The sequence below is a fragment of the Manis javanica genome, chromosome 2 (assembly GCF_040802235.1).
Source record: "Manis javanica isolate MJ-LG chromosome 2, MJ_LKY, whole genome shotgun sequence".
NCBI classification, from domain to species: Eukaryota; Metazoa; Chordata; class Mammalia; order Pholidota; family Manidae; genus Manis; species Manis javanica.
In genome coordinates, this window is record NC_133157.1 from 166163351 (window position 1) to 166179202 (window position 15852).

Below are 15852 nucleotides of genomic sequence, written 5' to 3' on the forward strand. Positions count from 1 at the left end.
ATTCATTCAGTTGGGGTCCCTTAACTGAGACTTCTGTGGGACAGGACCATTGCTTAAGAAAGTTAAATGAAAGAACAGGCAAAATGACTAGCATGGAGGAAAGGTTCAATCAGTATCTGGAATTTTTTCTAGTTAAAAAAATGTTCAGGAACTTTTTGATCTGGTGACATAATCTGCCTCTCCCTCCAAAATAAATAAATAAATAAATAACAAAGCCATGAATAGTATCACTTCCTGTAACTCCAATGGTAAAATAAAACCTAACCTCAGGAAAATCTCTTTAAGTCTCCACAGACCTGAATCGTTTGGAAAATAATGAGCATCTGAAATCATATCCTAGAGGAAAACAGCTTGTTTATCTTAACTGTGCTTTCAGTAGTAAAGTATTAAAAATTGTTTTCACTGAAATTACTGAATTTGTCAGGTCCTCTACATCTGTGGCATCTAAGCATAAAAAATACTACACCCTGGGAATATGTAAAAATCTGGACTAATATTGAATGAACAGCAAAGGATAAACAGGACTTTCTGCTTTTCTTGTAGCGAAGACAGACACAAACAGTAGCCGAGAGGCCAGCATGAATCAAACTGGTGAATGCATGCAGTGGTTACTGCAATATCAATAGGGCTTTTAAAATGTCAAATGAAAAGTACACTTCAATAAAAATACATAAAAACTGTGCTGAAAAATTAATGCAGCACACTGTGTGCAAAGAAACCCCAACAGGCATAGAGAGTTAAGATTAACTTCATGCATCAGTAAACTTCAGGTGATAAATCACTAGTGACAATTTCTCTCCCCCTTTCAAATATGATTAGAGGTTTTTGAGGGACAATGGATGCATGACAAGGGTTAACAATTTTAATTACCACAGCTTGGATATTGTTTGCAGAGAAAACATTTGTTGTTTGTTTATCATTTCCCTTATAAACTCCCATCCTTGTGTTAGAGGTAAAATTTTTTAGTGAAACTCTCACCCAGTTTAAACCCAGTCTGATCTGATAATGTAAACAGTCTCTTCAGGCAATTTTCTTCCTAGGAGTGGGAAGGAAACTCAGTCTCAGATTTCTTCTGCCTCTCCCTACTCAGCTCTCAAAGAAAGCAGTGGAGGATATGGGCAAAGAGAGAAGGAGAGGAGTGTGAAATGGGGCGGGCACCACTTGACCTTGAGCCTGGTGTTCTGGTCTCTTAGATGATGTTGGCCTGCCCATCTGGCTGCTCCCTGTCTTGGCATTCATGGCTGGAGTCTGTAACTGGTCTATTCTCCCAGTTTGCTCACAGCCCAGTTTCCTCTGGTTAATTAGGTCTAACTTGGGCACTTGCTGCTCCAAAACACTGAGATTCCCAGCCAGCCTTTGCTGCTTAGATTTCCCCATGCCTCAGCAAACCCCAAGGCTGAGTCCAGCTCAGCCCACACCCCTTGGGAACTGAAGATGGTTCAGGAAAGTCTCTGGCTCCCTGACAGCACTGCACCGTCAAAGGCATGAAGGAATGCTTGGTGTGCATGAAGTTGACAAGCTCTCTCTCCACAGATCTCCCAAAGGGAGTCAGGACTCTCAGCCCCCTCCCTTCACCTCTGGCTCAAGCAACAACCTGGATCTAACCCACAGTCCAGAGGGGGGAAATGGAAGCACACTTGACCAATGTGTGTGGTCCTACTCTTCTTCTCTGTCCCTTTCCCATTATTCCCCTCAACCCCACCCTGGGATGTAAAAGAGGTGGACTCTGCTTTCCCTTCTCTGCATTCCATCTCTCTCATGCTGTCATGGATAGAAGGGTACCTTCTCGGCTATGGGAACCTCTAAGTTCCGTACCTAATGTGTTAGATGAGGAAAACAAGGGGATTCAGGAAAATTATCTCTCAGGATCAAAGCCTGGTTTATAATGCTTTTATTTTGCTCTAGCCCTGTTTTTCATGTCTGAAGTTGTATATTATTCTGTTTTTCTCTTCATCATTTTTTATAATAAATTTGCTTCCCCCATCAGGCAGATGGCTGTCTGAGGTTGACTGGGGCAAAGATAATGGACTCTAAATGCTAAAGACACATTAGTAATTTCCAAGATCAGACCACTCACCATCCCCCCCATATATATATATATATATATATATAGTTGATTGTTTCTATATGTTTAAATATTGCATGTTTAAGCCAATATAGATGGATATGTAGAGCTATCATTTCATATAAAATTCTGTTACAGAGCATTTATTGAAACACATTTCTTCTTGTTGTCATTTCTAACATGTGACATCTATTGGAGATTACTTTGATGTCCATCATTTCTGTGATATTAACATGAAGAAAGACAAGTTTCTAACTTTATGACAACCATGATAAACTTGTATATTAACAAACATTTGTTTTACAGATATTTGGAGCAAATGGAAATATTTATCCTGGCAAAGGAAATATTGGGGGTGGGAAGAGTATGTTGAGGGGAACAGCATAGCTGCCTTCAAATGTGTGAATGGCTTAGAAGTAGAAATCAAGTTTGTTCCCTAAGACTCCAAGAGGTAAAATTAAGATTAAAGAAAGAGTAAATGGGAAATTCAGTTTGGTTTAGCTTTCTAATAACCAATGCTGACTAAATATGGAGAGGGTTGATGCCTTGAGGTTCAATTATTATAACATAATTGGGATTATTCCAGCTGGGCCAGGTGACCACTTCTCAAGGATACAATCACTTAAGGATATTAATCTTGTCTCCAACACTCTGAGCTTCTATACTTCTTAAAATCTTCCAAGCTGAGAGCCACAGAAGTTAAAGTCACTGATAAAAGACAAAGGGCACTAATGAACTAACAGAAAGAGAAATCAGGAAAACAATTTCATTCACAATTGCATCAAAAAGAATAAAATACCTAGGAATAAACCTAGCCAAGGAAGTGAAAGACCTTTACCCTGAAAACTACAGGACACTCTTAAAAGAAATTGAAGAGGATACTAATAAATGGAAATTCATCCCATGCTCTTGGCTAGGAAGAATTAATATTGTTGAAAGGGCCATCCTGCCTAAAGCAATCTACAGATTCAATGCAATCCTTATCAAAATACCTACAGCACTTTTCAATAAACTAGAGAAAATAGTTCTAAAATTCATATGGAACCACAAAAGACCCTGAATAGCCAAAGCAATCCTGAGAAGGAAGAATAAAGCTGGGGTAATTATGCTCCCTGACTTCAAGCTCTACTAAAAAGCCACAGTAATCAAGACAATTTGGTACCGGCACAAGAACAGACCCATACACCAATGGAACAGACTATAGAGCCCAGATATAAACCCAAGCTTATATGGTAAATTAACATATGATAAAGGAGCCATGGACATACAATGGGGAAATGACAGCCTCTTCAACAGCTGGTATTGGTAAAACTGAACAGCTATATGTAAGAGAATGAAACTGGATTACTGTCTAACCCCATACACAAAAGTAAACTCAAAATGGATCAAAGACCTGAATGTAAGTCATGAAACCATAAAACTCTTAGAAAAAACATAGGCAAAAATCTTCTGAATATAAGCATGAGCAACTTCTTCCTGAATGCATCTCCTCGAGCAAGGGAAACAAAAGCAAAAATGAACTCATGGGACTACATCAAACTAAAAAGTTTCTGTATGGCAAAGGATACCATCAGTAGAACAAGAAGACATCCTACAGTATGAGAGAATATATTCATAAATGACAGATCTGATAAAGGGTTGATATCCAAAATATATAAAGAGCTCACACACCTCAACAAATAAAAAGCAAATAATCCAATTAAAAAATGGGCAGAGGAGCAGAACAGACACATCTCCAAAGAAGAAGTTCAGATGGCCAACAGACACATGAAAAGATGCTCCACATCACTAATCATCAGAGAAATGCAAATTAAAACCGCAATGAGATATCACCTCACACCAGTTAGGATGGCCAACATCCAAAAGACAAACAACAACAAATGTTGGCGAGGATGTGGAGAAAGGGGAACCCCTCCTACACTGCTGGTGGGAATGTAAATTAGTTCAACCATTGTGGAAAGCAGTATGGAGGTTCCTCAAAAAACTCAAATAGAAATACCATTTGACCCAGGAATTCCACTCTTAGGAATTTACCCTAAGAATGCAGCAGCCCAGTTTGAAAAAGACATATGCATTCCTATGTTTATCACAGCACTATTTACAATAGCCAAGAAATGGAAACAACCTAAGTGTCCATCAGTAGATGAATGGATAAAGAAGATGTGGTGCATATACACAATGGAATATTATTCAGCCATAAGAAGAAAACAAATCCTACCATTTGCAACAACATGGATGGAGCTAGAGGGTATTATACTCAGTGAAATAAGCTAGGCGGAGAAAGACAAGTATCAAATGATTTCACTCATCTGTGGAGTATAACAACAAAGCAAAAACTGAAGGAACAAAACAGCAGCAGATTCACAGAACCCAAGAATGGACTAACAGTTACTAAAGGGAAAGGGACTGGGAAGGATGGGTGGGAAGGGAGGGATAAGGGGGAAAATGGGGCATTATGATTAGCACACATCATGTAGGGGGTTAGGGGCATGGAGAAGGCAGTATATACGGAGAAGACAAGTAATAATTCTATAGCATCTTACTACACTGATGGACAGTGACTGTAATGGGGTATGTGGGAGGGGGGACTTGATAATAGGGGGAGTCTAGTAACCATAATGTCATTCAAGTAATTGTACATTAATGATATCAAAATAAAACATATATATATATATTTTTTAAATGAACTACTACTATACCCAACAGGAAGAACCTCACAAGTATTTTAAAAAAAAAAAGATAAAGTGCCCTGGGAACATGAATGTGCTTGCAGAAATACTGGCCATAGCCATTCTTTGAGGATAATCCCTGAGCCATTAAATAGGAAAAAGCCCAAATTTCCTATTTAGGACAGAATCAGCGTTTTTATTACAGATCCTGACAAAATTGATGAAAGTAAGGCCATAGAAGAAAAACCAGAAAGTTTGGAAAAGGATACTTCAAAGAATTAGAAGAAATTGAAGACTACTGATTTCCTGGTTTGGTGAAACATGAGAGAAAAGCATCGTTAATAGGGATTCTCTAAACAGGTAAAGCCAAAGTACACGACATACATTTATAATGGTGTTGTTATTGTTGCTAAACTTAAGATGAGGCTCTTTTTGAAGATTTAAATTATTTCAGTGACCCCCCCCCCGACCCCAAGCAACCTTAGATTATATCGTTGACACTTTCCTTTCCTTCTTTAGTGTTCTATCGTGAGGGATGATAGTAGAGATGACAGATGGGTGACTAATAATCACTAACAGAGTTGACCAGTAACAGGTAGACAGGTGTTGGAAAGGAGCGTGGAAGGAGAAGACAGCTTGAAGGGTGTGGATTAGGAGGCTGCACCACACGGGACCTCCTTGTCATAAGGTCACGACCCACAAGCACATATTCTTCAGGGAGAGGGTGGAGAAAGGGTTAGAGTCAAACAGGCAGAGACAAAGATGTGGGTCTCCAGTGCCTGAAAGTCTATGAAACTGGACAGTGCAGGATGAAGCAGACATGTCTGTGGGAAAGAGTCAGGAGAAAGAAGGTACTATATAGGCATTGAGTGTGTGCTAGATTCCAGCCACTGCAGTAAGCACTTTATATATCTGTTAACTCATTCATTCTTCACTTCTATCCTAATAGGAAAGTATCAATACTCTCTTCTCATATTTAATAAAAACAAAACTGAGTCACAAAGAGATTACATATCCCAGGTCACACAGGCAGTTACTGGTTGCTGGGATTTTAAATCCCACAGTTTACCGTCTTTCACTACATTGCACTAGCACAGGCATGAGCAGATAAAGATAAGTTACAAGTGATGCCAGAGATAGAAGCCAGGTGGTAAACATAAATCAAGCTGGAACGGATAGAAATAAGGCAGATGTGCAGAGGGCCTTGGGAGTCCATGGGGAACTGGGGGATCTACAATTCACCACCAGATAGTCCATTTGAACTAAGCCAGAAACCCAGGAGGTAAAAGCTATCATACACAGGAGAGGGTGGAGGCATGAAAAAGCAATGGTGTTTTTTATAAAGAACCCCAGACAAAATGCTCCTAAACATTTGTGCACTCTTGCTACAATCATGTCTTTTATTCTTCATTCTTCTTCACTAGGGGGTTTCCATCTCCTGAACTGAGAGAAAGAGAGAACTTTAAGCTTCCTCATAACATTCTTGGTTCTTATGTCATCAGCACTGTAATCTGTGACTATGAGCCATCCAAGGTCAAGCTGCTTCCCAAAGTAGGTGCTGCAATGAAAAGACTCACAAGACTTTTGAAAGAAGTCACCACACTGTTTCTTATTCTCAAGGTTTGTGGATTCATTTTTCCACAGAACCCATGAATTTCCTCACAGTGAGTGATCCTCAAGTCATCAGTATCATCTGAACAAAGACAAAGAGGGAAAGAAGACAAAATGGGAAAGAGGAGTAAGTCTGCCATCTCACAGCCTGCAGCCTGCATGGCCAGAGCTGGGCATTTTTATCAACTGGAAGCCCCATTTGCATTTGGACAAAAGCCCTAGTTCAGTAATTTTCCAAGTGAAAGCATGAAATAAAAAGTCTTAAAACAACAAATCAAAGGACACACAATGTAAGATGCTCTCAAAGAGTACAGTTATTACCACAAACGCACTATAATTATGTTCTCAGAAATAGGTTTACTCAAAGAAGTCATTCATATATGTGATTATCATGACAGCTAAATGGAGAAGACATTATCAAGGTTTGCCAATATGCAAATGTTATTTCTGCCAGACCATTCTGATATGATCTATCAAGTGGAATTAAATATCTCAAAGGAAACAGACTTCTCTTATTTCCCTAACACGTAGCAAACATCTCTATTTCCAAACATGTGAAATAGTTTCTTCATTTATTGCAATATATTGCATCTAATAATTAGACTCATTTTCTTTGGATATATTTTTGAGGATAAAATTTTTTCAGAGGAAATCTAGAGCATTTATTACTAGCTATCCATTATAATTTAGGAGTGTATGATTGCAACATACACTTACCACCGTATAAGATCTCTTACAGACATCATCCTGGGCTTGAGGCTCTGTGGCATATTTGTACAGATTTTACCTCTGCTGGCTTTTCATAAACGGCTTTGTCAAAGCATAACATGTGACTTCCATAACTGAATGTTATTTACATCAGAATGCAAAGGGGCTGTGTAACTATCCCAGTGTTTGAGTGTCATAATTTTTGTCCTACTGACTACAGAAAAATCTTCTGTCTCCAGGAAAACCATTTCCTGTTTAGTGCTGCAATTAGTGAGTAATCTCAGCCAGCAGCAGGCAGAGCCAGAGAGCATTTGGTGGCCCAAAAACATTCAGCACTTAAAAGCAAGGGGAACCAAAATACTGGAGGCTGGGCTTTGGCAATATTAGCATCCCCCCATCACACACACACACCCAAGAAAGGCAGGGCCATGCTAGGGGTGCACCACATGAGGCCCTTGAGGCATGAAAACTGGGTTGGTGGCACAGGTCCAGGAATAAAATAGAAGCTGTGAAACAGCCTGGCATCATACAGTGACTGCTTCTGAATGAGCACAAAAGACAATTTCATATCAAGGTCATAGGCTCCCCTTTCCCAGATTTCCAGACTAACTTGGAGAGCATGTAAAACCACACAAGAGGTTAAAAAACCTGAAGAATCTTAAAGAAACAACTCCCTTAAGCTCACATGGGGCCCAGCACCTTCTAGAGGGAACCCAGTTTGCCCAGATTTGGGGTTATTGCTCAAGATAGGAACTGCAGTTTCTTAGTACCCATTCGCATGTCTTGGCAACATGGCAAGTGTGTGTTTGCTTCTGAACCTTGCCTATCTTTGTTTGCCTCTCAGTTTAATTTGAAAAGTATTTGTAGAACACCCACTATGTCCATGTCTCTGTGCTAGGTATTATAAGAACATCCCAGATGGATAAAACTTCTTGCCTGGTAAAGAACCCAGTCTAGTGATACTGATTTTCTTCTGATCACTTCTTTACTTTCCCAAACTTCTGGGCCAGGTCAATCCCTTTGCTATATATCCCTATAACTTCCAGTACATTATTGTGATTGCCTATGGACGTCCGCCTTCTCCACCGGATTTTAAGTTTACTGAGATGAACACCATCTGTCTTGCTCACCACTGTGGCTCCAAGGCTTAGCACATAGCAGGTGATCATTAATATTTAAAAAACAATGAATGACTGAGTTTTCTAAAGACTATTATTTTTTCAATGACCTAGATTTGGCAATATTAGCATCCCCCCAACACACACACACCCAAGAAAGGCAGGGCCTTCCTTGAGCAAAATAAATTTTGCTCTTTAGAAAACCTTACTGACCTGGGATTGCTACTCTGGTTAAGATAAAACACTCCATGTACTTGATTCAATATTTATAAATATCAAAAGACCAGATATGTAGACTAGACTTACCTTTTCAGATATATTTTCAAAAGACCAACAGACATACACATACACATGCACACACACACAGAGCTGATAGAAGGATGGCTTCTAAATACTACCCTTGAGTTAAGTAGAATGAATCTGAACATACTTCAGTATTTCCCAAGCTCCATGTTTTAACTAGAGAAAACCAAGTGGCATTAAATATCTGAATCAGACAATCAACTTCATTTTCTCTTATTCCCTGTCCACTAAACCATTCAAGGTCCAACCTTGAAAACAGAAAACAGTTCAAGGTATTTAAAAAACAAGGAATACATAACAATACAGTGTAAGGTAAACGAAACCAGACCAGGCAAGCGGCAACAAAGGAGGCGAATAAAATTTATTAGCACAATCCCAGGCAAGGTTCACCAGTCCGCGTATCCATGGGCCATGGAAGTCATGCCCAGTAGGAGGGGCGACAGGCTTATCAAGGGAGCTGGGAGAGCCCTGAGTGTACTGTGAACAGAACTAATTGGCTGGTGTGGGTGTTGTAATGACCGATGATTGGTCATGCTGAGTTGCTGGGGAGGCAGTGCTGCGACGCGTGTTCTAGGCGGGACCTGTGGCTAGGGCCCTTCCGTTGAATCATTTCAGTGACATTCGCTGTTCTCTTCCTTACTTGGCTCCAGTCGGGTTCCTCCAGTAAGACCCGTCCCTTTCTCCGCTCCCTCTAGTCTTACATGCAGGAAACTGGTTACACAGGTATTGAAATTACTGGGAAGTCAAGGAGAAGTTGGGGAGGCAAACCAATAGATAAGCATCAGCAGGAAGCTACAAACACCACTGGGTTAGAAGGATGAGGGGAAGAGCAGGAGTTACCGCAGCCTAAGAGCCCAGGGCGTTTGATGTAAACTCATTGAATCAGGCAGGAGACTCAGTGAGCGCCAAAGAAGCCACCTACAGCAGAGACAGATGAGAAAACATACCTCAGCTTTGTCCATCCTGTTTGCTAACCTGAGGGGCATAGACTGCAGGAGTCAGCTCCCTGATACAGAGAAGAGGAAGGGAAGGCCAAGAAACTGGTGTGAGGTCACACAGGCCCAGCACCCGTGCACTTACTATCAGCCTACTGGTGATCTGCCTACCCATATAGTTGTGGAGGCACTGAAACAAATAAGTATCTGACTGTTTGACAGCTGTTTTCTCATTGGACAATAATAAATTGACATTCTGATTTCAAATATTTTGTTTTTGCTAAAAAAAAGTCTTCTAAAGTTGTTGTTCTTAAATTCCATTATTTTATATTCATTTTGCATTTAAAGTTCCTGTTTCAAAAGATAACACCAACCTGTACATTGTAATTATGTAAAAGACATGTAAAAAATAACTATTGTGATAAGGTGTATTCCCAATAATAGGTAAGAGCCAGGGAACCTGGTTTTGCTTGCCGATTTGTTTCTTAGATCTAAGGGAAGAATAAATAAAGGAGATGTCTAATAAAACCCAAAGGTCTAGAATGCAAAAAAATTTCTGACAAATTTATGATGTCAAATAGGAATCATTTTGGAAAACAAAATCATTTTTAAAGCAAGCCTAAAGTCACCATTGTCAAAAAGGTTTTACAGAAATAACTTGGTTATTCAAAAAACATACCTTGAAATATACAACATGCACAAGACCCAACCAGCTCACATTAAATATTTAGTTTGGTTGACTCACTCAATCACTCCAGTAGAAAGCCCTGAGTTGCTCATTACCATATATCTTCGGCTGGTGACCTCATCAAATTGGACAAGCCAGGTGTAGTCATCATTATTTGGATGGAGTCTTTCTACCTGTGATAAATGATGGTACAGGAAATTGATTCTAAAGTACTTGTGAGACAACCAGATGCGGTTTCAGTGCTTTGTCCTTCCCCACTACAGCTGATCCTTCCAATTTCAGGAGTCATTTTCTTTTCAAAACATCAGAAAGCTTGTGTTGTTATTAAAACCCCCAGGAAGGCTGCTTAGGCCTGCCTAGTCCTGACACTCGGCTGAAGCAAGCTCAGTCTTGTGAAGCATGTGGAATTCAGAATTCAAACTATAGTGCCCATTAAGGATCCTCTGGCAATTTTCACAGGATTAGGAATGGTCACAAGGCAACTGGGGAAATTACATTCTTCCTCCCTCCACCGCCCCCTGTGGTTTTAAATGCATTAGATCTGTTCTGCTTTTCCTGCTTTAAGAAGGTAAATTAAGTAGTGCAATTGTGCTCTGCTAACCAGCTACTGTCTTCCTTCCCAGGAGGGCAGAATTTGAGGGGAATGAGTCTCATTAACGCAGCACAATCCTTAGGCATCACCTGTCCCTAACTCAACAGACCAAGGAGCAATATTTACATCCTTAGGAATATTTAACCCACTTCCCTCAGAAATTTTGAATGCTTGCATAAGGTCAGGGACAAATTTTTTTTTTCCTAAAATATCCCAATAAGACAGTCTCATTAATATACCTTTAAACAGAACCAAATGTAAGAAATGGATACCATGGGATGAGAAAGTTTCCAAGAAAATGTAATGCCAAGGTAGGGAGCAGTTTTAAAATGCCAGTCAGGCCAGGTGAGGAAGAGAAAATAGAGTTGAGACAAAGAATGAAATTTCTAACCCTAGAAATAAACATAGCTGTGCCTATCAGAAGTCTGTTTTTCTACTCCTCTCAGAATGAGCTCTAAAAATGTCAATAAAACTGACCCCATTTTCCCATTTTTGGAAATAAGACAGAATTTGTACCTACCCCATGCTTGCCACTTGATATCTTAATTGTGGTATCAAGCAACATTAAATTGTTTAAAACTAAGATAGTTTAGAGTGAGTCAAAAAGCAAGGTATAAAACTGAGAAAATCTCAGATCTCATACCTTTTCTTTTCTTATGTTACCTGAAATGTTATTGACCAACAATACTTTGCCTTAACTTCTCAATTAGAAATGCCCTAAATAACTTTATTGTACATTCTTTCTGATTTTAAGTGTCAAGTCTAACATTTTCTGACTTAGCTATATATGTATAACTATGTTCCTACACAAGAACACATGTTTAAATATTAGCCATCCATCCCTTATGCAAACAAAGCCATAGCATAATACAGACTTATTTTTAATTGCATAGAACCGAAGTGTGTATTGATTAAAGGTTTCACTCCTGTTTAGAATGTAGAAAGCCACAAGATAAAATCACTCTCATCCTAAAACATGTAAAAGCTGAATAATCTACAAGTTTATAACTTTTCCTAACCCATCAGCTAGTTGAGGTTGTAAGGTACAAGGGGAACAAACTTCAGAGTGACAAATGACTCCTGCTTCTAGCCAAGAAAGAACAGCAGGATCCAGGTTTACCCTCCCACCTAAAACTACTGACAAAATATGTGAAACAATAGTTTTCAGAGATTATGCAATAGCTAGCATAGGAGAGGAATCAAGCAGAGAAGGAAACAAGTAGACTGTACCCTATAATTTCTCTGGTTCCTATCTGGAGGGAGTTTCCAGGCCACAGTGCAAGGAGATGGAAACTGGGTGGCACCCAGCATTCTCCCAGAGAAAAAGTTGGGAGAATACAGGGAACCTAAGGTTGCTGGAGTTCACAGAGCCGAGTGCAAATAGGAAAGAGCTGTCCTGACAGAGAGTTCTAGAGATCTACAGAAGGACCCCTTCAGTCTCAGCTGAGCATTGATGAATGAATTCATGCGAGAAAACAACTGAAAGTTTGGAAAGAGGCCCCCAAAAGAACTAGGGGACCAAAGTCTGGAGCTCACACTTTGTGTTGGGAATATTTTGTGTTCCCACTAGCCAATTATCTTTCACCAAATGAATAGACAAACAAAATTTAGTGAATTTATATAGTGGAGTATTACTCAACAATTAAAAATGGGGGTAAAAAACATGCTGAGTGAAAGAAGTCAGACATAGAAAATACAGTGTATTTTTTCATTTATATAACATTCTAGAAAGTTGTAAATTAATCTAGAGTGATAAAAAGAGATCAGTGTTCGCCTGAGGTCGATGGGATGAAGGGGAAGACAGACTGCAAAGGGGCATAGAAATCTGTCATGATATGAATGTTTTGCTTCATAATTGCCTCAATGATTTCATGGGTATATACATCTCTAAAAACTCATCGAATCATAAACTTTAAATAGATTTATGTTACATAAATCATACCTTGATAAAAATTATTTTTTTAAAACCTAATTGGAATGGGAGGTTTAAATTAAATGTGATTCTCCAAAGAAGTTTCTGAGCTTTTGACCCAGGATCAATACTCAAAAAGTTGACAGTCCAACTGCTACTTACAGAAAGGAGTCACTAAAAAAGGAAAGTAGCTCTTAATGAAAGCAGCAGTCACTTCTGCAGGGGCAGGAGAACAAAAGCAGCAGCCGCGTCTAGCAGCATGCCTCTTACGCTACCAGCAGTCCAGCAAGGCTCGTGACCCCCAGCAGCCCCTGCAGTGCTCCTGAGTACCTGAGTTCCTCAGGCCTACAGGCACTAACTATAAAAGGCACTGAAGCCTGAACAGTTCCACCAACTGCCTTTTGATGTGGAATAACTTCTGTGTGAAAGTATGGTAAATCACCCTAATTAGGCCAAACTGCCCTGATGGCTGCTGTCAGCCAATCCAGAAGCACCTGATTCCCTGAGGTGTGAGGGACACTTTGCAACCACTGCCAGAAGGAAGGGTGAGTCTTCAGGGAAGCCAGTCTACTCATTTCAGAACCTGACATAACAATTTTTCCACCCTCATATCCCAAAGATGCAAAAGCCATGTGGGTGGAGGTTCTGATGATTTCTGTGGATACCAGGCACTCGTGGCCACCAGCTCATCCCAGATATAAGGCTGGAGCATGGAGTGCTCCACACCCTGGGGAGGGGGCTGATACTCCCCTTGAGAAGCCCACAGTGGATGCATTTTTATTTTTTTAATTACAACCTGGAGGGCCTTTAATATGGGAGAACCTGTGCCTGTAGTGGTTGGGGAGTGGAGGAGGGGGCCGCAGGGGGTTGACCAGGGCAACAATTCCACCTTTGGCCCCACCCCCTCATCTTCTCCCAACATCTCCTCTACCATCCCTGGGGCTGAAGGCACCCCTCTTTCCTCCCCCTCCCCCACAGCCTCCTGCAATGTGGTTTCTCCTGCCTCCTCCGGCAGTACTAATTGTTTCTCTTTCTTAAGGGCATCCCATAGGTCATCACGCAGCTCCTGAACTGCCTCTCTCTTTGGTAACTCTTTCCAATATCTTGAGAAACAGACATCCCACAATCCCCACCACCACACAGCCATTCAGAGCCTCTAAGCAGTCTTCTATCTGACAAGAGCTAATTCCACAGCTTCTGGTGTCTCCACCCTTCCCCAGTACTGGGGGAAGGGCCCACCTGTTTAGAAGGTGCTTTACCCTAGACCATGGATGGGAGTTCCTGGGTGAAGCCACACCATCCTGCACTGCTGGAGGAAAGGGTGAGTTGTCACACACACACCCCACCCCACTGCAGCAGCCACCAGGGCCTCCCCACTATCTACAGGGGGATTTCTAGATATCTCCCTACCATCTCTAGGGGCAGCCCTCCCAAGCATCCCCACACCCCTTGTAATCAGATTTTGGGTTCAGAAGTCTTGCTGACTACTGCCAAGTATAACTCTGGGAGAAAAATATATTGCCAGCCCAGGGCAAATAAACCTTTGAAACCAAAATCAGTGAAAGGGAGAAATAAAGTGAGAGAAAGCCATTTATTCCTTATAAGCAGTTGCCTACTTCTGCCCACCTGTGTCTCTCAAGACACAGCTGCAAAAAGGCCCCACCAAACCTCTCCAGTCCAAGTGTGCACTCACTCCCCACACCCCTTGTAATCACCTATTGCTATGGAGATGGACAACTTCTCTCCACCCCTTGGAAATACCTATTGATATGGAGATACACTAAGGCCAGGTGAGAGATTCTGGAAATATTGCAATTTTACCCATACCTCTCATATATCCAAACACGCCAACCTAGAATTGCAGTGTACTGCCATCATTGCACTTGGAAATGGTTTAAACAGAACTTTAAAAAGTTCAAAACTTGTCTTCTAAAGTAACTACCAATTCAAGTCAATTCCTAGACTTTTTATTAGACCTCACAATCACCATACTTATGTTCAAATGATGTAGATGAAAGACCACTTGAGAAAATTCAAGGCAGAGATATCCTAAAGGCCCCTCCTTCCCTAAAATTGAGAGGTATTTTTTAGAAACTGCTTTCAAAGTGAACTGCCTACCTTTGGAGCAGAAGCAAGAGATCATTTTGAAACCAAAATATCCTGATAGAAAACAAATTAATCAGTTATTCAATGATTTATCTACTGGCACAAAGCTAGATTTTTTCCAAATATCCAGAATTCTACTACCCTAGGAGTTGAGAAATCTTTTCAGTGATTTCTTTTCACTTTAAGAGCAGCATCGAGATGTTGTAGATGTAATCAGGTAAAAGCTTATCTTCTTAGTAAAACATTCCATGTTTTAGAGCATCTCCCTGCAGGCTGTCCTAGGCCCTGTGGTTTGTTTTCCTAGTTGCCCTATTTTTCAGAGTGATGACTCTCTCCTCTGTTGCTCCCACATGCGGTCACCACATGGCTGAAATCAGGAGTATGAAACCATCTGTTGGAGGCAGGAGCTCATTTTGAAAATGTAGCAATTTGTGTCAATCTTAGTTTAAATAAAAATGATTGGAACATTGCAATGGTTTTCTTCTTACTGTTTGAGGATGCAACTGTACTAAACTACAAGATGATTAATGAACAAAATGCTAAAGAAGCCTAAGTTTTCTATGAGGGAGAAGGATGGAGAGTTCAAATCATCCACATCAGCAGGATCAAGAAGGAAGACAAGTGATGGGAGTTGAGTTTGTATCCTTATTCCAGTTTTCTAAACAAACAGCTGTAAAAGGAAAGGTTTTCAACTAGAAATCAAGAGACATGAGTCATGTATCTGTACCATAACAACAACAATGAAAAAAAGTGGAAAAAAAACATGAAAGAATATTCAGTGAAAATGATTTGACAGAAGCAGAGAGGTCAAGAGATGGCACTTCTGCAATCCCAGAATATTTGAATTATTCATCTTCTCCTTGAAAATGTGTCAATTGTAATAAGTTCACCGGAGCTTTTCACACTAAAATAATTAATGGACCATTGTACTGAGAATAAAAACTACAATAATAGCCTTTACACTAAAGTCTTTATTTCCTAAATTATTGTTTTTAAAGAAATGAATAATTCTAGAACCTTTAACAATTTATGCACCAATATATCTGAGTTATCATTCTATCCATTTTTTAATAAAATATGGAAATAAACACATCTAATAACAAAATGATCAGAATGTAAATGGAAAAGCATAGACTAGACCAAAC